Below are 24,878 nucleotides of genomic sequence, written 5' to 3'. Positions count from 1 at the left end.
AGGAGGCTCACCTGATGTTAAGTGATACCGCCGCCCATTTACACTCTCGATGCTAGAGGGCTCGCAAGTGCGGTGCCAGCCTTTTAAGAATTAGTACGCACTTTTCTTGAAGGACCCTAAGACGATGATGAATGTTTTAATTATTTTTATATTCTATAGTATTTTGAATAACAAATGTTTAAATTAATTCAAATCAAAACATGTATTTGTCTATAAAAGTATATCAAATAATAAGTATATCAAATAAAATGCATGCATACTTGTTTGAGTAACATTCTATATTATAAGAATTTCATTAATCGACTCAAAAAATTCTAAATTTGAATTTGATTGGAAAAAATTACATTATTATAATACGGAAGAGATATTTCATTCAATTCATTATTAAAATTAAAGTTCCTGAATTATCAAAAATGAATTTACATTAGTTAATAGGCACTTTATAAAGTAAAAAACTAAGCTGTTACCCACGGTTGGATCGTATCCCCATTTTATGGGATAAACACCAAATAACAATGGCCCATTATACCACATCCCCTCATCTAGAATATCTCTTAAGAGCTTTTATTTCGCACAACTGTTACCTCTATACACTGTCAATAGTTGACACCCTTTTGACGGTTGTGGGAATAAAGTTTGAGTCTCGTGACGAGAATACTTAAATCAATGCTTAGGTTCAGTGACAAGTTTAAGTGCAATTTGTCAAAATATGATGACGATTTAACAGATGTTGTAAACATTTAAGCAAATAGTTGTATATATATTGTGCTATTGACAATTTCAGCTATATAAGTATGATTGTTAGTCAAGTAAAAAAAATACTTACGAAAGGCATTACTTTTGGGTTTTAATGACATAAAACTGGAGGTCTAAGGAAATGTCAAAAAAAACTATATATATTGTTTATCTTACGAAAATATATTATATTAATCGTAGTTAAGTAAATCATGCCGAAATGTAAAAAGCCGGCATGTCACATAACATCCGGTGAGACTCCTGCCCGTCTCCTACTTTTTAAACACATTTTATTCAAACTGAATAGTTCAGATGAATCAAAGGTTAGGTTCAGTAGACTAATATCCTCCTACTTTCCTTTCTTTGAACTAACGTTTTGTTATCCATAGTATAACCCCGCGCGCGTGAGTTATACTTAAGTGAAAATCAATATGGAATTACTTTTGATAGGAAATATATATTCTAGTAAGGATCAAAACAAATTTTAGTCAACGTCAAAGTCAAATCATTTATTCCAATTCGACCAAAAACCTCTTCGAAAAGGTAGTTTCGTGTGGAGAAGAATGGGCAAGAAACTCTACACACTTTTAAAATAGAATTTATAATATTTGTATACATAAGTTAAAAAAATATATGTGAAGACAATGTACGCTTAGAATAAAACTACTATACATGTCTATTATTGTATTGTTAGTATACATGTTCCTCACAAAAAAAAACAATTAAAAACAGATGCTTACAATATTAATAGGTAAATAAATGCCTTTGCGTACACTTGTCGCTCATAATTTGCGACTCAGCGACGTACAGTCATCTGTAGTAATAAGGATACTGTTCTTATACAGTTTGTGAAAAACGCACTCTGAGACAAATTCAATGGAGAAGAGAAAATGTCGCATTTTAATAGTAATTTTATCATCTGAGGATGTTATAATTGCAGGTCGTTATGTTAGTTTCAATTATTTTTATTAAGACTAAGTAGTATATGTATAATAGTTATGTATTTAGATGTAAAAAGATATAATTGTTTACTTCATTGTAGTGTAGTTTTTTTATTAAACTCCGATTGGATTGGATTTGTGAGTCGATAAGGAACCCACAATTAAAATTAAACCCCAGTTTATCTTGCTTAATTGATTATAAATATATATTAAAGAATATGTTTATTTTGAACCAGGGATCGATGGAAAGTTTTACCGCAGTTCAGGATCCTTGTAATTCAATTTGATTGAGGACAACATCAACAAAATCAATAAAATCAACAGTTTCGAATTAGTTAGTTCAGTACTAAGTTCTTTGAATTACAACCAGTAGTTGTAAGTACTGAACGACTACTAAAAGACCAAAGTGGAGATGTAATAGGTGTAATGTTCTAGATGGCACCGCCGTCTGTGGAATGATTTGAATTATCGAGGTGTCAAATGATTTAGATTTTCAGCGAATATGTTCCATAGAGAAATTAAAAAAAATATACCTTTATATATATATAATATATAAATAGATCTTCATTAGTATAGAAACAAACTGAATGTCGAATATTTTGTTGTTCAATAATTCTTTGTGCGTTTTGTAGAAGGTTCAACGTTAAACATACAAAAAGGGATTACACTTCTAATAAAAGGGCTGAAAAGGACTTTTTCAAAGATATCATCTGAAAACGTTGGTATTACTGACAAATATATGGATACGAGAGTAGTAAAATTACTGTTCCGCTAGTAAAAGAAACACGCTATGTTTATTCTAGTATATTTAGAAATTAATATGTATGTTTAATAGGTATGTGTTCCAATGATAGTATGCTGTATAAATATAAGATAATATTTTTGCAAAACGCTGTCAAGATTTTCAAAGTTTGGTTTAACATATTTTCTTTGTAGAGTATATTTTTTACGGATAAAACGTCACGAATATGTGCAGCGTTTTTGTCTAACAAAAAAGAGAAAGCGACCTACACGCAAAATAAAATACACGCTATTGGTTATTATTATTAGAACTTTAGATGGAGATTCTATCGCATAATGTCTTGTGCAGTATAAAAAGCAAGAAGTTTCACTTTTGTTTTGGTTTGATAGGTGAGGTTGTTCTTATCAATAAAACAGACAATTGAATTGCCTCTTTGCCTATAGTTGGTAATAGAAATACTAGATATTGTTACGAAGATGGGAAAATGGTCCTCGATTGTTCTACAAGTATGTGACGATTTTAGGAGAGGCTCTATTACGAGCTACTCGAATGACAATAAAATCCATTGGATTAATTTAAAGATAACCGCTTAAGAGATTGACGAATTCTATCCGATCCAGCTTGTTACGATCTTAGAAAATAAATTTACGTAAACAAAATGAAGCATTTCCAAATGTAGATTGGGCGATATAGCTTAGCGCTTTCTCTGGTCCTAGACTTTTTACTGTATAAAAACATTTTCTGCGCTTGGCCGACCTTTTTGATATAACTCATAGACAACGCGTATAATATTGCTCGCATTCTGGAGTTGCACAATGCGCTTTAATGAATGCATTCCTATGTCACGTGGGGTTCTTCCCTAGGGCTTTGTGGACGTTCCTTTTCACTTTTTCTAGGGGAGAACGAGAGAACTTCAACCTGGCTGGACTTGTTTGATTTGGGGAGCATAAAGCATAATTAACGTTAGTAACATTTATGATTTTAATTTTAAATATAAAATATAAATAATTTATAATATAAATAATAAAAAATGTAACCTGTAAAAATAAACAGTAAAGATATAGGTAGATTCTTATATTAGGGATAACGAAACATTTTTCTTCATTTTTAGTTTAATAAATAATTAAAGGGCTTACATTAACCAATTTGAAAATCAAGAACAGACGAGAGGAAGAATCAAAAACCTTGACCCGGATTGTCTCCATTTATTCGCTAAGTTTAAGTATTTCAAATACAAATAAATTAAATATGACTATAATTATATCATCAAATGGAGGTGCCATTTGATTTATCACCCAATCTTGTTTGACAGCAGTATGTTAATGTAAAAATACAAAAAAGTAATATTATTTTAACATATTCAGCCATTAATTTTCCCTAAAGCCTTCAATATAGGAGCACATCAATACCTAAAAAGCCGGCAACGCACGTCTGGCAGTGTAAGTATCACATTACTTCAAGTGAGCCTTGTGCCCGTTTGAAAAGAAAAACATAAAATGATTTATTGTCTAAATAATTCTTTCTCTATACCGATTTATATTGTATTAAATGTTAATTACAAGCCTGGAAGTAGCTCCGATATAATAGATAAAATGCGAGTTAAAACTTTGTATGCTTACCGTTAGTTAGTTATGCTGTTTCAGAGCAAATTAGATGTCATTGCAAGCTCATGCCTTGACCGCCCGCGGCGTGTATAAACTAAGTAGACTGTCAAGACTCGTATGAGTTAGCTATCCTTTTCTTTTGTATATTTTATGTCGGAGACAGGTGTATTAACCGGTTTGATTGGATTTTAATACAGCCTTTTAGTAATTACGTCGTTGTGCTTTTGAATTCTTGCATCTCTTGGAATATGTAAGCCCAATTTGAGGATAGGACTGCAGACATTGGTGATATTTATTTTGATCTTCTATAGATTAAAGCCGGTTAGATGCAGATAAAAAGTAATTTATGAATATAAAAATTTTATTTTTGTTTTTTTTATTATTATTATTTGCTAATATACATAACAGGGGTTCATTGACCAAGTTTCAGGTTAAAGGTTTCAGTTTTTGTTGGGAGAGAAAAAGAAATATGAGAGAATTTTTTTACGATGCGCGCGCACACCGTTACAAAAAACCGACAGCCTGATGTTAGTTATAGTCAACATTTTAGATTATTTGTGATATTTAAATAAACTTTATATTTAAGCCTCATTTATTCATTGAAAATTTTACAAAACACAACTTACAAAATATACATACATAGTATATCTATACATTTTTTTCAAGGACCTGTTATTGAGTATAGGCCTCCTGCAATTGGTTCTATTTCTCTGTTTTTATATATAACGTTGTTATAATGCTGAGTTGATTTCAACTAACCACATAGACGAGATGTTATGAGTAGGGGACGGTAACTAATCGCCATAAAATTGATATTTTCCGGGCTAGAAAAACTATACAAAAATTTGTGGAAATATGAAAATTATTTCGCGGGTAGAGAGAATGACATGTAGGGCAGTGATGACTTTCAATCAACGTATGACGTCACCGTCTTTTGTAAAAGCCCCTTTGTGCACAGCTGTCATGTGTTGCGAAGATGGCGTCTTTTTTGTCAGAGTTTGTGTAGATTCTTACAATGGAGCATTATTTGTCACATAAAAAAAAAACTGATGGTAAAATTACTTAATTATTTAAAATTATTGTGGTAGGCGTCGCTGGCACTTACATAATAACCAGTAGCGGTACAACCTTTTTAGGTCTAGGCCTCAGATTTTTGTCTGTTTCATGATCATTTGCCAATCTAATAGGCAAGTAGGTGATCAGTCTCTTGTGATTGACACACGGCGTCGATATGTTGGATGTAAGGCAAGCCACTTTCTTTATAATTTCTTTAAAATGGTAAATGCGCACAAATACACAATGTCGATTGGTGCTCAGTCAGGGACCGAACCAACGACCTCAAAGGTTAGACGTCGGGGCTGATAGGCCAGCACTGCTACGGCAAAAATAAATATAAAAACACAAAAAACAATTATACAAAAATTGAATACATTCTCTACAGCAGATAACACATACTTAATTGTTTATTTTTAATTTTGTTTTTATTGTAATAATAAAAACCAACAGATAAAAATATTAACACAATGAAACATTTTGGACATCGTAATAACTCAAACTCAAACTCAAAATATCTTTATTCATATAGGTAAACATACGTACACTTATGAACGTCAAAAAAACATATTAAAATAATAAAAAAAATAACCAGGTAAATTTTTTAAATACAATTTTCCTTTCAAATAATGTAATTGTTAACTTTATAAGCTGTATAAACATAGCAAATATAAACACTTCCGGTGAGAAAAACTAATTTCCAAAAGCTATAAACGTGACGGTAATTATGTTTTTATTTCCGGGAAAAAAGAAAAGTTTTGATCGATCATTCACGTAGGCCGCGGGCTTTTACAATAATTCATCAGGGATGATGAATTGTTTTACATTATACAACAGGTGAGTTTCCAAATTGCGCTAAAAATTATCTTATCGAATGACCGAAATATTAATCTAAAGAACTTCAGAACATTGCATATTACGTAGGTTACTTTCGAGTTTATAATGTTTTCATTCCAATTTACGTTTTTTTAGTTTCACTTTGCTCTGTACAGTAGAGTAGTATACTCTTTTTTTAAATTGATTGTCATATCGTAAATATAAATGAATGATATATTTTTACGTATCGGAATTTAGCCATACCATTATGCCAATTCACACAGTTTAGCTGATAGTGGAACTTTGAATTACAAGCTGTTAGTAGTGGCCTAGTGGCTTGAGTTTGCGACTCTCATCTCCGAGGTCGTCTTTCGATGTGCTGTGCACTGAAGAATTTAGTTATTAGAATATGTAGAAAGAAGAATATGGAAGGAAACTGGCTTGTCTTTGGCCAGAAGCAAAAAATCGACGGCGTGTATTGCGTGTATATGTCGCAGCCTACTAGCTTAATTACTTACATATGCTACTTTATTAAATACAGTCAACAGACTAGGCAAATAAAGAAATGTCATGGATCCAAGTAATTTGCCTAGCTGTTTGATCAACTGGCTGAACATCTTTCAGGCCGTTAGTGAAACCGCGTCATTTAATTAACAAACTAGGTTGTTAATTGAACAGCTAATAAGCTAGTTATATACACATGCACACTAAAGACTCAAAATCTTAGGTGCAAACCTTAAAAAAATTTAGGCCTCTGGTTTCTGTTATAAAGCGCATCAAAACAAGTGTACAAATATAAATACATAATATATATTCAGACGATTGCATGCAAAATACGAAATACAAAATTGAAGTATCTGTTCCATAGTCTATGTTGTCTGTGGTGAATGTATTTTAATTAAGTCCTGCAATGGTCGCTTGTGGCTGTGTTTACTCGTTACAGACGGGCTTGTTTTAATTTTAAGATTAATACTAGGCTTTATTTGCTTTGTCGTGTTATATGAGTTTCATGTTTGTTTTACGAACTGTAACATAGATTCGTCAAATGTACGTATTGATCTATTGGTTAGATTGAATTGTATATTGTTATACATTATGTATTTGTTTTGTTTATTTCTATAAAATATATTATTTAAATTTATGTTTTTATTTCAGGTAAGTTTGCAGTTAAATGAACTCTGAAAGCTTTGTTGTCCGTTCGGTATGTAAAAGTTTATTTTTATTAATAATAATAATTTATTTAATCAAACAGACATCATCATCAAGTACATATGATTATAATTGTGTTAGTTACGATACTGTCCTAAATATTATATAGCTTTGAAATGTATTTAATATTGAAATTAAAATGATAACATGCAGTCCATTGCAACAACCTATGGCCTATTCAGCCTTCCCGCTTATTAGCTTTTTTCTATCGGTGGGTAGCGACTTTTCATAATTTCAAAATATTTTATGGCGAGTTATGATTAAGTAAATATGAATTTTAGAAAATATGTTTGAATTTACATATTTTTATTTTTATTAAAAAAAATAACATTTTTCGGATATAAGTGGTCGGCACATAGCACATCGGGTTCCGAATACTCGGATCCGATAGCTACAGATGGCAATGGTTTAAAAAAGTATCACTTGACAATCACCATATTTTGTCGTATACAGCGCAACTCTCTTTGAAGGATTCGTCTGTTCGTAATAACATTATGCATGTAGTAATTAAAGTTCGTATTGCCTGCCATCCGCACATGCGGTGCATCATTTGATATTGTCAAAACCACCCCTTCCTCAACCCTTTGAAGATAAGCGGTGTGATTGAAAATTTGGACACGTAATAGCTTTTGCGTTAAGTTATTAATTCTTTAAAACTGATATAACATTCAAACTCAAACTCAAAAATCTTTTAGTCACGCGAACGTAATATAGACAAAATATTAATAATAACTCGTGGTTTTGCAAAGGAAGTAGTACATTTAGATTAATAAATTATAAAACGTAAGTTAAATGTGTGCCGCCAAATTTTAAATCCGTGCCGTAACAAAAAAAAGGTTGAGAATCACTGAACTAGATAATCGCTAACTTTATAGTAAGCCTTTTTACATTACGTGCTTGATGTATGGCACCAGACCATGGTTGAACGTCGTACTTGTAAATGACTCGATAATTAATATTTTCCTTTTTTTAAATAGAGTGACCGAGTTGTTAAGCAAAATAAACCGAAGTCTATATAAGAAAACTGTAACAAACATGAACCTATTACATGTACCGAAAGTAAATACACTATGAGAACTTTATGGTTAGAACAGCGAACAAATTTAATGAATTAACTATTGACATTGATATGTTCGTCTCGAGTAGTCATTTAATTTTATTGACATTAAATTCTGTTTTTTTTTATGTTCTACAGCCAAAATATTTGGCACGTTTCCCTTCTTATTTAAGAATAACTAGATGTGAAGATTTTTAATTGGCTCACAATTGGCAAAAAATAAAACGGGAAAAGGAAATGAGTCATGATTTTCGAAAAACAAATGCATGAGTAAATAGCTGTAAAAATTGAATTTGGAATTCCTAACCACAGAGGAGATATGTGGTCAAAATGGCTAATACGACAAAACGCCTATTTCTTATGAAAGGAATCCAGGCTGTGCCTAAACTAGTATATCCGGGTGTAAATAATTTGTGCGGTAAAGTTATGAACATCGTAATGTTATAATTTTCAATTGTATTGGACTCCAGTTTCGTTATTAGAAAAAAATAATTAGATGTTAACATCAAATCCATTCCATCCATCCATCAATATTGTAAAGCTTTTTAGATAACTCTTAAATGTAAGTAGAAATGAATACTATACAAATATAAAACTTATATATATATGTTAAATTCTAAAATGGTTTCCCCTAATGTTGTGTCTAATTAACAATACGCAGAAAGGGTTCCGAATCGATGGGTTAATTTTCACGAATTATTTGCATCGCGTCTCCATACAAATGTATGTAATTTTACACTGTGACAGCTCGCGTTAGACAAATGAACGCCGAGATTCTCTTGATTAAGGGCGGATGACGAGCTGTGGGCAAGTGTCGAATGGTGCTTTACTATAATGTATGACGTTAATTCATCTCTGTAAAAGGATTGCTGCCGCGTGTACTTTGCTGAGTAAGCTCTAAAAAGATTGAACAATTAATTTTAATAGTCTTCGTTTTATAACATTTTTCACGTTGTTGAATCTTAACAGCAATTTGTATGTGCGTATTTTAATACAGAAAATATTAATATTCTTTAATGTTGTCGTCATTACGCAAGCTGTTAGTACAGATCTATACAACTAGGTGGCGGTAAACACCAGATTTGTCGTTAACATAATAATGCTATATATCGCCGATAGATGGTGCCTGCTATCGAATAAAACGCGCTAGCGATTTGCTTCTTGATTTACATATATTGTTCGAATAATTTTAATTTTACATGACCTTACTTCATAGGATCATTTCTATAGTAAGCTCTTCACGCAACTTCTCACAATACGTGGGAAACTTTCAGCCATGATGAAGAGACGTGGCGCGGTGCTCTGAGCGTGAGGCTGGCGATGATGTAAATCATCAGCCATCGATGATCGTTCACTTCCTCGCTTGCGAGGAAGCGTGGGGTACTGTCGCTGTCTGAGTGGCTTTAAATTATAATTAATTAATGATGAAACTGTCTCAAAGACAGTATAATTTTACATTTAGTATTTATTTATCAAAATAAACTTTATGTTTAATCATGTTGTTAGTTGTTACTCAAAGAATTTTTATGTAGGTCTATTTCCTCTTTAAAAACTATATAAATAATCTACCAAAATAAGTAAACCAAGCGTTTAAATAGTGAAGAGCCAGAAATATATTTTGCGTTCTGATTTGAATGAAAAAAAGTCGATTATAAAACGTAAAAGTATTTTGCCTTTCATGTTTTCATATTAAAACTTTTCAAGCGCCGCCTCCGCTGTAAAACAAACTTTCAGACAAATTCATTTTCTTTGCGTCTCGTTATTTGTAAGGGCGTATTTTTATTTATTATGGCAACCCTTTAATTAAGAGCCTATAAATTGGCAACATTTACAGCGATACAATATTTTTGAATAGTATTTCAAATTATTTTCTATCAACAAGCTACCAAAGTACCTAAATTTCCTCTTTTAATGAGCGTCATCAAGTTTTTTTTGCAATGGGATAGTGCATCAATAGCTTTTGTTTGGTTTCTTCTGTACTTCTGAACTTATGCTTTAAATTTAGTGTATTCCATTCCTCCTTGACAAGTTGAACTGGTGGTAAATGTAAATTTACGATTAATTTAATTTGTTTTTCTTGACGTTCATAAGTGTACATGTTTACTTAAATGAATAAAGATATTATGATTATGACTATATTCATGATTGACTACGGTAATACATGTACACATGTCTAAGACTTTCTTCAAACATTCCATACCGCTAAATATATTAAAATAACTCAGCTCGCGTAAGAAAATTTCGAGTATTCATAAGTAACGCACACTAATTATATTAAATTACCTGCATACCATAATATATGAGCACCAAGTTTACTCATCCACGTATTCTAATAGACCCTTAGCACAGTCTGATAGGAACAGTAAAATCAGTCGGTTCGGTCACAGTACATTGCCAATCTCTAATCATCTAATGTATCGGCTTGATTCTCTCTCTATGCCATCGAGACTCAATGCGTATTTTAGTGTACTATGTGTACTATGGAGAGTGTTCTGAACAGTTGAGTTTATCCCTTCAATCTCGATACAACACCGTTTGTATTAACTCAAAATTTCATTTAGCACCATGCAGCATGGCTGCAAGTCTTCCACAGTCCGCTTCACAAGACACTTTCTTTTGCTTTTTTTGCGAACTTTGGAATGGACTGAATCTGCCTTGGGAGTACTCCCTCAAAGCCTAGCATAGCACCTACTATAATGTATATTTTCACGTAAGGTTCATTTTGTGTAAAAAGAGTGACATGACAATGAAAAATAACCAGTACTACTGAAAATAATGGCCTCAGATTTTTGTATCCTTATCATTCATCGCTATAATATTCGTTATTTTTGTTGTTATATGACTTACTGTTTAAAATAATTCTTCGCCACGTTCGAAGCGGGAGGGAGTGGTTGTGAGCTTCTTAAATAATTACGGAGCAGTTTGCGTAATAAATATTACTTATAAAGCGATTTCAGTCCAAATAACTCCGTAGAGTATGATATATCTCTTTAGATTCGACTTTAACGAGGTAAGAGAAATGTTGAGGATAATTGCGGCATTGATTTTCTGAATTGGTCCTCTTGTATATTAATTTGTTAAACTGGAATATTATAAATTAAGTATATTTTTTTATGTTAAAGTAAGATTTTTACAACTTTATTAATTTAAACAAATTGTACATAAAGTAATTCTAATAAACCTAATACCTAACCTTAAAATTTAATAATTAAATTATCAATTGGAACTTATTTACAAATTACCTTAAATATGAATTTTGTATGGCTTTAAATAATTACAAACTAAAACCTAAACACTTCAATAAATTTCTGCGATTAATTTAAATGAAAAACCGTTTGCATTTAGCTGGTAAAAACGTCTGAAAGTTGTACAGAAAGAGTATATGTCTTGTTTAAAGATGTGAACTATATTTTAACAGAGATAGGCTGAGTGTCTGAATATGATATACATACATACTTTTATCAAATGTGTACCTAAATTTGTTGATATAATCATTGTGTGATTGACGTGACTACAACATTGCTGTAGAAAAGTTTCCAGACCACACCTAATTATCATACTAATTTTATAAAAGGATCTGTTAATCGATTTTATTTGTATGTTTATAACAAATAAAATCGATTCTGCCGATTTCAATAAGTCTTTCTTCGTAAGAAAAGTGTTCCTAAATATTTTAATTAAATCTAATTTCCATATTGCTAAAACTAAAAATGTTGGTTATATGGCAAAACATATGACAAAATTAAAATGAACAATGTTCCATCAAATATAAAATTTCTTTAAATATCTTGTTTCTGGGACCGACACATTTGTAAAACAAAAATTATATCAAATCAATTAGAACGTGTAGGGGTAATTTTGAAATAATGACGGTTCAGGCCCTTCTCATTATTTATGGATTAGCTTTTGTTTCTTTTGTATATGTAAACACAGGGGGATACAATTTTGCATTACCATAATCATTGAAACATAAGGAGGAGCTGCATTTATTGCAATTATTATTATGTCTTTCATGTCAAGATTTGCATTGATGTGCTTGTTCTATTTGTTGTTGTTATAAATAAAAATAAGTTGTTGCTAAGTGCGAACATTGAAGATGAATTCTTTGTTTTGAGGAAGGTTAATATAGGGAGAAAAATTAAAAAAACAAAACAAATTAGTACTTTTTTATTCTGGAAAAGTGAACAGTATTTGTGGGCAAGCATATTAAAATCCATATGTTGGTATGTAGAACTTTGAAATACATTTTAGGACGTTAGTTTTCTGCAATTTACAGGAATTCTACCGTTCTCACAGAGTGTAGTGAAACATGGTTTTAAAATTAAGAAATGAAGTTGAATGACCTATTTCTGATATACATACTTCTACGAAGCGTCGTCTTAAAGCCTATTCTTTTTTTCATTTGTTTAAGCAGATTTTCCCACGGGTCTTATGGAAGTAATTGGAAATTCTTTTGAATATTCGTTGGACGTCACACTGGAATTTAACGTGGAGCTTTACTCGATGTTTTTTAGAAGATTTGAATGACGTTTTTAATTACTAACTTAGATCCCTTGGATAAGGGGCTTTTGGGAAAGAATTTGTTTTTTACGCAGGGTCGGTACCTGAAGTTTAACAGAAAAGCGTTCAACATTATTAGTTTTATATGAACACAGAACATACTTAGACAATAGTACAGAGACACATTGATATTAATTAATGATAAATTTAAGTTACGTTTTTTTAAGTTAATTATTGTATTGAACATACAAAGGAAAAATGTAATTCAATATATGGTTTAGTTGTTTTGATACAAATGATTATATAAAAATTAATACTAATGATTCTTACAGGTAAGAAGACCTTTTAAGAATTTTCGTTAAAAGTTAAGAGTAGGTTTTCTTCTGTATAATTTTTATATACCTTTGATAATCAAAAATCACGTTTAGAGTTAGATTTAGGATTAGGATAATAGACGTATCAGTACCAGGAGAGCAGCCCAACTGTGAAGCACTCATACAAGGGCAGATTTTCATAACATTTGCATAAACCGAGGGTAGTTCTTGGTGTCGGGGGACAGCCCTCAGCGGTTTTGTTATTCAATAACAAATCTCTCAGACGGCATGTGTAGTGTCCTTGAGGCATCTGGTATTACAGAACATTATAATAAATGGACTGATGTTACATTGTGCTTTCGGCTTTCATCGTTATTAACCGGAAGTGGGAATCTCATTTTGAAATTCTAACCACAGTGAACATCTTAATATACATAAATCTCCTGTCACGATGTTTGTCCGCGATGGACTCTTAAACTACTTAACCGATTTTAAATTAAATTGGCACACCGTGAGCAGTCTGGTCCAACTTAAGAGATAGGATAGCTTAGATCTTTAATTATAGTAGCAATTTTTTTGCAAATTATTTGTTTATTATTTGATACAATTCTAACAGATGGCGATGTGTTGCATAGCTATTTAGTACTTTATCCATACATTGTGAAATAGGGCCTTAATATAATTAAGCCCCTCCCCCTCCTCTTGTCATATTTGAACTCGATAAATGGGCTTAGTAAAATCTCACGTGATACGTAATGTACGCTCAACCCAATAGGCCACAACTACTTTTAAAACCTACGCAAAATAAATCGAGTATGCAGCTTAAATAAACAGTTAAACATGCTGACATACATAATGTTTTCTGCAAACGCTTGTTACGTAATCTACACGAGAGCCTGCTCCTACTAACAACCTAGATTCACTAACTGGCTGCGTTCCGACTTATTGTTACAACGTTGAATATTTTATTTGGATTTTATTATATTTTATATAAAACCTTGCGTTTTAATTGAGTAGTTTTTGATAACTCAAGAATCACAATACAATTTCTGGGGTAGCGAGAAGGCGTTTAAAGTAATATATTTTGTTAGGCATCGGTAAAGTGTTACACGACTGATAATTATAATTAATAAAATTAATAGTCAGGTTTTTATAATTTATTTTATTATAGTGGGGATAGGCACGACTATGTTAAAAGAGTAGGCTTTTAATACATTTATCTTTAATATTTAAAAATATATAATGAGTTAACTATTGACATTGATATGGTCGCCACGAGTGTGTTGACAGCAAGGAGAGCTTTGACATAAAATTAAATAATAATAAATGAAGTATGTATATTCATAACCTTTCAATGTCAACTATATTTTTTATTTTTCGTTCTACAACCTAAATAATAGGTATATACTATATATAAGGGGCCTCATAGCCTAGCGGTCTTTGTATGTGGCCGCTGTGGTGAGGGGTACTGGGTTCGATTCCCGGTTCGAGGATAAGTTTTCAATTTATCCTCGGCCTTTGGTAGGGTTGTACGGTACCGGGCGAGTGCTTAAACCGTACATGGTGGGCACGGTTGAATTTCTATAGTATGCAGAGGGCATGGAACTATAGAAAGGATACTGTGTAGGTTTAGAACGTAGCAATACGTTCTAGGCCGAGAGTGGTAATTACAAGTGGTCTAGTAATTCAACATTCTTTTTTGCCCTGTCGAAAAAAGCAAACTGCGCAGCAGATTTAATAAGGTGTAAAGACATTGAAAGGCGATACAGAATAAGAAGTGTGCTTGTTCATTGCCCAGTTGCAATAGCAAAAATAATTCTGGAAGGAGAGTGCATAATAGGATGGAGTTTGGTGGAGGTAGTTCTTCTAAAATTACCCCCATTGCGCTGTTATAAATGTTTGGAATTAGGACACACACGGGCGTCATGCACATCCACGGAGGACCGTAGCAATGTGTGCTATAGGTGCGGAAAAGCGGGACACAAATCTGTCAGATGTGACGAAGCACCACATTGTGTTATATGTGCAAGCGAGAACATGGCGGCGAATCACGTGTTAGGTTCAAGAAATTGCAACCCTACTGTAAAGACTTCTCAGGCGATGTCAATGTAATGGAAAATGGTTGCTGCAGCAGCCAGTCACGGGGTCTCTTGGTAGAATGCTAACGCGAGCCCAAGTTACCCCAACAGTGACGTGATTGGTGGGAGGGGTTTAGTGGGTAGGGCTTTAAGAGCGAGTCCCACACTCTGTGCGAAAATGCATTCCCCTCAATAAAAAAAAAAAAAAAAAAAAGGTATATACTATATATATACAAAGTATAAAGTCATACATTGTTTATATACGGTATATTACATACAATTTTTTTTTCTTACTAATTTAAAAAACTATATGTGAAGATGTTAAATTGGTTCACAATATATACATCTATTTCTGTATATAAATATATAATAAATTATCACCCAAGCGTGTTGTTGTGTGAATAATGTCTGCTTTAAATAAACAAGCATAAAAAAGTAGCTGATATTAATTACAATTCAAATTATAGTCGATACTAAACATTGGCGCCGGCCAGTATTTACCAGGAGTAATTATAGATGTTATCTAAGCACCGAGCGAGTATTACCACTCATATACCATTACATTAGTAGAATTGCTTATTTTTTATAGCACACGATTGTATACGGCCATTACTTGTTTGTATAAAGGATAATATATAGCTTTAGTCTTTCGCTGGCTATGAACGCACTCAAAGTAGATATATTATTAATTAAGTCTTATTTGCTTTTACAAAAGATAGATAGGCTTTATATAGAGTATTTTTAAGAGAAGGTCTTGTACAGTTTAGGCTGGGAAAGACCTGAAACCATCTCTCTTTTGAGCAGTTTTCTCCCATTCGCCCACACATTATTCCACCTTTTTTTACTGTTTCCAGCTGCTATTGTTCATGCTAGCCGTGAGAGAGATATATATAATATATATCTTACTCTATCTTAAACGAGACTACTGTAGTAACTACTGAGTACTACTGTATGTAACTTTTACGGGAAGGAGAACTAGGCACAATTACGAGAAATCACCTTGAACGCACATCTTCGGTGAAAATTTAGTTGCTGGCATCAACTGTTTCATTTGGACTTTAGAGTATATATTTTTAAAGGCTCGTTTCCACCTTTTTGGTGACTGATCTGTGACATAATACTTTTTATACATAAATTTAATTTGAATAAATATAACTTTAAAAATGAAATACAAGCCGCTGTATGGCTCTTGAATGGAATGCAATCTAAAATTCAATTAAATTTACTCCTAAAACACTGAATGTAGGTACTTGAAATGAACATCAATTTGGGGCCCTTTTATTTAAATTCAATTTTGATTTAAATACAAGGGAGCTATCGTCCTGTCGGTGAATAGAATATTGATTATTGAGCCCGCGTGAAAAGCAATTAGCTAACTGGTAGTCATAGTTATATTGTTATGTTTGGGGCCTCTGAGTTTAAAGTTTTGAGCAGTGACCATGCAGTGCCTCCAAGGCCTGAGTTCAAATCATGGCTGTGATTTTTTTCTGTGAGTAATTAACATATTTTGTTCAGTGAAGTAACATACGTGAGAGAACCGGAACGATTTGCTGTTTTAAATCGCCATTTTAATTCTAACAATGCTTCGTGTCGCAGCGGTCCTAATTCAAGATTTTCTAGAGATCTTTATTTTTTCAATAATTCTGTAAAGATATAAACTACGTGGTTTCTATATTTTTGTACTAAGTATATATTAATATCGATATACTATAAATATATAGCTTAAAAAAATAACTTTCGCGAATTATGCATTCGCGAAAGTTATTTTTTTAAGCTCTCTCTTTTAATCATTATAGTTAGAATAGAACTAAATTAAATTTAAAATTGGGCGGTAAATATAATATTAGAAGCATTCAATATATTTTTATTGACGTTCATAAGTGTACTTTATGTTACCTACATGAATTAATGATTTTTGAATTTGAATTAAATACGGAATGCAAATATAATAAATAGTGGTATTATGATTTAGACAACGCCTAATGAAAGCAGTCTATCTAGTAGTTTATTGCCAGTTCTTCTCTTCCGTTCTACGCCCTTGATTTGAGAACTGACAGTAAATGTAAATTCATTAAATTCATTTAATATTTATTTTTTTGACGTTCTTATGAACTTTATGTTACCTATATGAATAAATAAATTTTGTCTTTTGACTTTTGTCTCACCAATCCACATTTCATTATTGGGCCCTTGGTGCTAAAATACGTGCCTGGGTCTAGGCCGAAGAGCCGAAGCTGCGCCAACCTGATAACCGGCTCGTCCATTAAGCGATATAATGGTCGCGCAAAATTGATGGAAAAAATGCAGCTTTACCTCGGCAGTTTGATGAATCTATTTGGAATTCAACATTCGAGCTTCGTGGTTTAAGTTTAATAGACGATGATTTCTAAAGCTTTTCGTATTATTAGGAGCTTTTATATAAATATATGAGATGCATCAAATTTTTTAATACATAATTTACTCGTAATGAAATACAAGAAATTTTTTATGAGATCGTTTAGATTGTGTCATTTTTTTTTAACTTTGGAATATAATAATTCAATGGCAACATATGAGGACAATACTTATATAATAGATAAACTTCAATGTTTGTTCGTTCATTCTTAACGTGCACAAATCATCGGAAAATAAGTTTGCATATTTTTTTATCCTACGCAGATGTTTTCCGTTAATAATTTAAATTTCTTCCTGAAAAAATCTCTTTACATAAAACAGAAACACTGCTTCGATGAAGCATTCAGTTATTAGTAAGACTACGTTGAAAGGTTATTTTCACCCACCTTATTATTTGAAGTTATGTAACCTGTAATCTATGTATATCATACATTAATCACTGTTGTACAAATAGGTTAGAGTATGTGCCTACAAAAAAATTATTTCATAGACACGTAGATGTAGACGTAAGTCTCACACATGTCGATTTATGGATTTGAAATGCTTCTGTCCTCAAAATATTTTCTTTACTGTATGAGCGAGTGTTAGATGCGCACACAGACAGAAAGTCCATTGGTGCACCGCCGGGGATCGAACTTACGATCTCAGGAATACAAGTCCTACTAAACCACTGCTTACACGCCGCGCCGTGTCAATAAGACTTACATAGCACTAATGACAGAAACTGGATTTCAGATATGATAGTATTATTTGAAATGTTTTGCAATTCTCATCACTAGGGGGATGATAAGAATATTTACAGATGAGCGCACGAGACCGTTTTCATTTTTCGCCGCTTTTTATTTGAGGTTCGATAACTTCGCAGAAACTTTACAAAGGAAAAAATAAAATTTCAGGAACAAAGGCTTTATAGGCGTTAACTCACTCAAAGGCTTATAACTCAAAGGGCTCAGGTTTTTTTATTAGACTTTCCGATTTTCATTTTTCTTCTAGGTGATGTCAGTGACTTAGTTGAAATAGGATTTGCAAATTTTAATGAGTATTGTAATTAATCATTAGTATCCAACGTTATATAAGCTTAGTGTTAAATATGTATATATAAGATACATTATATTAAAGCTACTTAGTACTACGCTTTGAATGTATTATAACTCGTTTTCGCTATTTTATAATTTTCTAATTCTCTAATTTTATGGTTATATCAGTATTGACAATATTTACGATTGTACAAGACTACAAAGTTAATTTGTATAGGTACTACAAAGATATGTAATTATATAGTTGACTTAAAAAAAACGCAAGTAAACTATCGTATTGTCCTGTGCGAGAATGATCATTCGATTCCCGGTTGTGATAATCGACTTTTATGGTGAAGGAAAACAACACGTAAAAGGCATCGCCTATGTACCAGGCATAGAAGGCGGGTCACCTACTTGCCCATTAGAAAATACAAATAATCACGAAACAGATTTATAAATCTGATGCCTAATTATTGTAGACCTAAATTATGGTAGCGATGACTGTAGCCCGTACTAAGAGTTTCGAATTAATAATTACGAATTGTATTTTAAGTAATTTTTCTTACTTCCTTTTAGAGAGTAAAAATTCGCAAACGTTTTCAGGTTTAAAAAGAGATACTGGAACGATGCACGGTAGAGTTTTTTAGGTTTAAGCGGATTTTGCAGGAGTTTGATGCGCTTCCAATTTTACAATTACTCGAACAATGTGTGTTAATCTACTTAATTAATGTATGCTAGCTTGCACTATTTTAATGGTTTTTGTTATATGCAGTTTTTGCTTTGCTCATCTAAATTTACATTGTTATAATAAATAGTTAGTTGTTCCGTAATTTATAATTAAGATGAGATTCAGAGTTAGACCCCAATGTGTGGCCTGTCAAATTCAAAAATCATATATTCATGTAGGTAACATAATGTACACTTATGAACGTCAAAAAAAATTACATTGAATGCTTCTGATTTTACATTTACTGCCACTTCTCAAATCAAAGGCATGGAAGGGAAGAGAAGAACTGACAATACAGTCTCCGCCACTCTTTTTTTGAATTGCATTTGATAGAGTCACAACTGAAGATAAGAGTGAGTGAGATCTGAGAAGAAGAAGAGTGACTTAGTATTTCAAGGCAAATAATGTTTATGTGTTAATGATTAGTTTAATTACACATAATATTGTAATAATATATCTCTGCCAATGGAGAGAGTACGAGAATTTATTATATAATAATGATGTACAGCAATTATGCTTTAATGAATTTTTTTCAGTATTTAATTAAAACAAAATAACTGAGCCAATTAAATTGAATACCGAATGAATACAACAGTACTTTTTTAACAATCCTTCAACTGTTTCAAACCTTTCTGAAAAATACAAAAAAGAGCATCAAAAGCTATTAAAATAGAAAAATATTTACGAAGTCTATAATTAAGTTTCGGGAAACCCGAATTCTATCGTAAAAGGTTCCAAATTTTACATTTTACCCGTATCGCTGCTGATTTGAATCACAGATTCGGATGAACTTTCCTGTTTACACTTTTTTCATCTAAAATCCATCGAACTTTATCGAACTGAAATAGATTTCATACAAAGGACGAAACGAAAACTCCCAATAACGGCGGTGCCTCGGGCTGTGACAGTTGGACATTTTTACGCGACTATCGACCTTAATTGTATAGCAATAAAATATATTGTGTTGTCCACTATAAAACTTTTGGCGCGAATTTGACCCGTATTACTTTGAGTTTATACCGATTTAAAAGGGAATTCCGTGATAGGTAATATCAGTGTTTGTAAAGACAAATGATATATCAATAAACGGAAAATGTTTGTAATGTCAGGTAAAATATTTGAAAAATTAATAAAAAAAATTGTCTTTTGTATTAGGTATTTTTGAATTAATCATAATACTCATTATTTTATTAGGAATTAAGTTTTTTAAAGTGAAACATCTTTAGGCGCATGAGGCTAAAATTTTACGGAACGTCACGAATATGTGCAGCGTTTTTGTCGAAGAAATGGGAGAGAGCTGTTGAGCTCGATTGAGAGAGAGTGAGACAGAAGACCGAGAAAAAATAGTGTAGGAGTTACAATTTAGAACTTTAGTTTGAAATTCTGTCGCATCAAGGCCCGATAGTTATAGTGCTTAAATTTTAAAGTGAACGTCTAACCAACGACTCTGAAGGGGAAAACCAAAGTAAAATGCATGATTTTAATATTGTCCGCGTATTAAACGCATAGTTATTGTCTCTAGATAATAACAGTTTTAATTAGTTCCTCACTTAATTGTATAAGTATGTTTTACGTAGCAACTTGTGTAGCACATTCGTAGAATGAGCGTAGCGCTACGTAGGTTGTTTTAATTAGTATGAAATGTTATATTACAAGAACCAGATTTGAAAAAGTATATAACCCTTATTTGTATAAATGTTTTATGATCATTTTCATAGTTAATATAGTCTCAATCAGTCAATGATAATCAGTCTTCTGTATTTTACCCATTTTACAATATTTTCACCTAAGAGATGCCTTCTCACAATGTTATAATTATTTTCTATATTTTTTTTTATAATCATATTTTTATGGTCTGTATGGCAGCATAATACTTGCTGACAAGCACGTAAAAAATCAATTGGTGCACAACCGGGATTCGAATATCGAACCACCTGGGTATCCCTAGTCGAACTTTTAAATGTGTGATTGAAGATAAACTCATCTCAAAATATTTTAACTTGTATTAATTAAAAACATTTTATTAATGAACATTTACGTATGCTCAATTCAGCATTATATTCTTTTATTAATGAACGAATGAATTGAATTAAAATGTATGTTTATTTTACAATACATAATATTAAAAAAATAAAAAATAAAAGTTTCTTTATTTGACCCAAAAACAAATACTACATTACATATATTAAAACATTCATTGTGGTCAACCTTATATATAATATACATCTATGAGCACTAGCGTTTAAACTAGGCCTAGCCTGTACCTTAAACGCTAGTTTCTTCCAGTGTCAAATATAAAGCAACAGTATTCACAATCTCGCTACAATTAGTACGATGACATCAAACTCTGAATAGCAGTATCAATTTGTTTTAGACGATATATGCAGCATCACGACATCAAACACTGGGAGTTCTGAGCTAGCTCAGTGGTTCGAATGATCAAAGATCGATTTATTCTCTGGAAAAGCACAATATTCTTTACGTTGGTAACAACAGACCAAACAACCTTCACAAAAGACTTCAATTAAAAAATTCAATATACATATAGGCATTCAATTTAGGTAATTGCCATCATGTTAACAAGGTCTTTTGAAGTGACACACTTCATGTAATCGAAATTGAGTAAATACGATTACTTTGTAAAAGGGCGTTAAAGCATTTAAGATATTTCGGGAAGTTAACACGGTGTCTTATTTGGGGGACTGAACAAAGAACTTTTCAAAACTAATTTATAGTAATTATAGGCTACTGGTGCGAATGTTATATTTTATTTTGATTGTACTGACGTAAGCATGAGAGTATTTTAAATGATTGGTTATGTTGTATTGCTTCCGACAGTATAAATGTTTTAGACTTGTATATGCAAAATGGGTTACTCCCTTGGTTATATTATTGAATTAATTTATTTATTTCGTTAACAGCGAACATAAATTATAGATAAAAAAGCTATTCTGGAGATAATGAACCAACGATGGAATACATGGAATATACAAAAAGGTTCAAACATTTACCAAATGAAAAGATCAATAAGAAAAATTAAATACATTTAACTAAATAGTACCTAATTCGGGTGTGCTTTGATGGTTTGAAATATACCCTATATTCGTGGTGTAAATGTGGGGTAATAATGATAATCACAAGTATCAAATAATTGCTTGTTATAAGGTATTTAAGAACACACTAAACACTCACATATTAACATTACATCAAGTACAAATATAGCGCTAATGAATTTCAATTAAATAATTACAAAATTATACATTTTAGCTTTCAAATAAGGACAATCATTCCACATCATTTTATGCAAATTTTTGGTTTGCGTTATTTTGTAATTTATAGTATAATTAAAAACTGAATTATGTACTTAATATAAACAACTTTTTACGCCAATAATCTTTACATATAACCTACCTTGGCTAGCTCACTAACATCTTTTAAAACTGCATAAACATTTCTTAACCGATATGGTTATGGTCTGGTATTTTGCTCAATCTTGACTTATCTTTTGTATTGCATCGCCATTCACGAAGAAGTGAGATTAGCTTTTTAGTTTGTTTTATTAATATGTTTTTTATTATTTTATATTAAGGTTTTATATTTTTTTAAAGATTTGGTTATGCATTTCTCGCAATTTACTCATCATATTTTCGTGAATTTGCCTGAAAGAGATCGCTTTCTAGCGACAAAGCCGCCCGTTGCATCTCTCATAATTTTTATGTATCTGTGTCGAAATTAATGTAACTATAAATAAGTGTGTAAAAATGAATTAATTATTACAAACATTATTAGGTACTTAAAAAAAATATTTTATAGAACTGGTTTAAGGAGATGCAATCTTTACACCATGCTCCATTTGGCATATTATGGCAATTAATAATAATATAACTTTAAGTATATGAATTAGGGCGAAGACGAAACTTTAGCTACATAAGTAATTACCATTAGAAAAGGATTACAGAGTAGTATTGAATATTTAGTTTAGCTTCAAGTTGAAGCCATGTTAGAGTTGGCCAACTGTGCTCGATGCAAATGAGGCTGTAAGCTGTTAAGCTAAAGTGCCTTCGAACAGATGACGCCTGTACATTCACTAATGGACCGTATTATTTTAAAATCGAAATTGAGTTCATTTCCCTAACTAAATCATTATTTTTATCCAACTTTTTGAATATATACTATAAATAAAAATATCCATACCTCTTACCTGTATCATGAGCACCCATATACGTACATACCCTCACTTTCACACCATCTCACAGCACAGCCGAATTATATGAACCTTTTATATACTATGCATTCCATTTTTGGCTATGTGTTAAATATAATAGTTTTTTTTTATAGTATAATGATTATGCCAGCTGTAGGTATTTTAAATAAATCCACAAATAGCTCTATACCTCAGATGTTTAAGAGGTACACATGCAAATTAGTATTTGCAAAATTTAGCTTTTTATTTTATTTTATCTTTGGTAAAATACCAGGAAAAAGTTATTTGTATACTAATAGATACTTAGACAGTTGGCAATCGTAGTTGACAATGGACAGTTCTGATGTTCAATGTCTAGTAGTATACAAGAAATTTATACCCATAAACAAATTGTACAAATTGTAAAAGCAACAATTGCGAATAAACTTTTATTTCCGAAACAATAAACGAAAAGTAGAGATTCCGAACACCCGGCTGGCGCCCCACGTGTCATTACAATTTTTTACTCACAGGTGCGAGAAATGAGGTGAGATTACAGGCATTTTTGTTGAGTTCCAACGACATTTTTCTGTGGTATTTTTCAATTTATTGATTTGTTTTTTACTTAAAAGAAAGAATAATTTCATATTTACATGACTGCAACATATTATTTTACATACCTTGTCCAGCCATAAGTTATGTAACAAATGATAATGCTTGTTTTAATGGAATAATTTTTAACTAAATATTATTGTAATTTATACCTACGTATTTATAAAAGTCTCGACAAAAAATAAATAAGTATTATGGTCACCTTTACGTATGGGCCTTTAACCTGTTTGGCCACGAATTTACGGATTCAAGCACTGAGGCAGTTCCAAAAGAAATTTCGCCACTGCTTGCTCCAAAATTTTCTCAAACTCCCCTAAACCTGACCATAAATTGAAGTCTAAAGGATAGTCTGGGCTAGATGAGGGCAAGTCTCCAGCTCTTATACAGTCTGGAACAACATCATAGTCAACGACGACAAAAAAGTAATATATATTTAATTAAATGCTTCTAATTTTACATTAACTGCCAGTTTTCAAAGGCGTAGAACGGAAAAGAAGAACTGGCATTCAACTCTCCGGCACTCTTTTTTATCGCTTATATCTTTTTATTTAAGTTTTTTTTACACAATGTTTTGCATAGTCTTGATCATATTGAGAGGTTTCACAATATGATCAAGAATTTTGAATAATAACTATTATTGTGATCATAAAGTTGAACCATAAGTAGATGTTTAACTAAATGTTAATTTGAGTACCAATTAATTTTATATAAGTACTTACATCTGTGCGTTCTAATAATGATTATTAATCTTAGTTTATAATGTTTTCTCAGTAAGCGAATTTTTGTACATAATTCATATGAGAAATAAAGTTATTTTAACTTTAAAATTGAGATAGACATAGACATATATTTGTAATAAATGATATGTCTATGTCTATGTCTAAAACTGAGATA

At 31.7% G+C, this 24,878-nt stretch overlaps 1 protein-coding gene and 1 non-coding gene across 2 annotated transcripts in view; both read left to right on the top strand.

The window, feature by feature from the left end:
• Window positions 1-24,878, top strand: part of LOC111003991 (acyl-CoA:lysophosphatidylglycerol acyltransferase 1) — a 227,721-nt gene that overhangs the window by 154,585 nt on the left and 48,258 nt on the right. The window lies entirely within an intron of this gene.
• On the top strand, window positions 9,357-9,559 carry LOC123690032. The gene has a single exon (XR_006750868.1). It is a non-coding gene; the product is annotated as a small nucleolar RNA U3 (small nucleolar RNA).

The sequence above is a fragment of the Pieris rapae genome, chromosome 19 (assembly GCF_905147795.1).
Source record: "Pieris rapae chromosome 19, ilPieRapa1.1, whole genome shotgun sequence".
NCBI classification, from domain to species: domain Eukaryota; kingdom Metazoa; phylum Arthropoda; class Insecta; order Lepidoptera; family Pieridae; genus Pieris; species Pieris rapae.
Note: the sequence above shows the minus strand (reverse complement) of the source record. Positions and strands in the feature narration are given on the sequence as shown.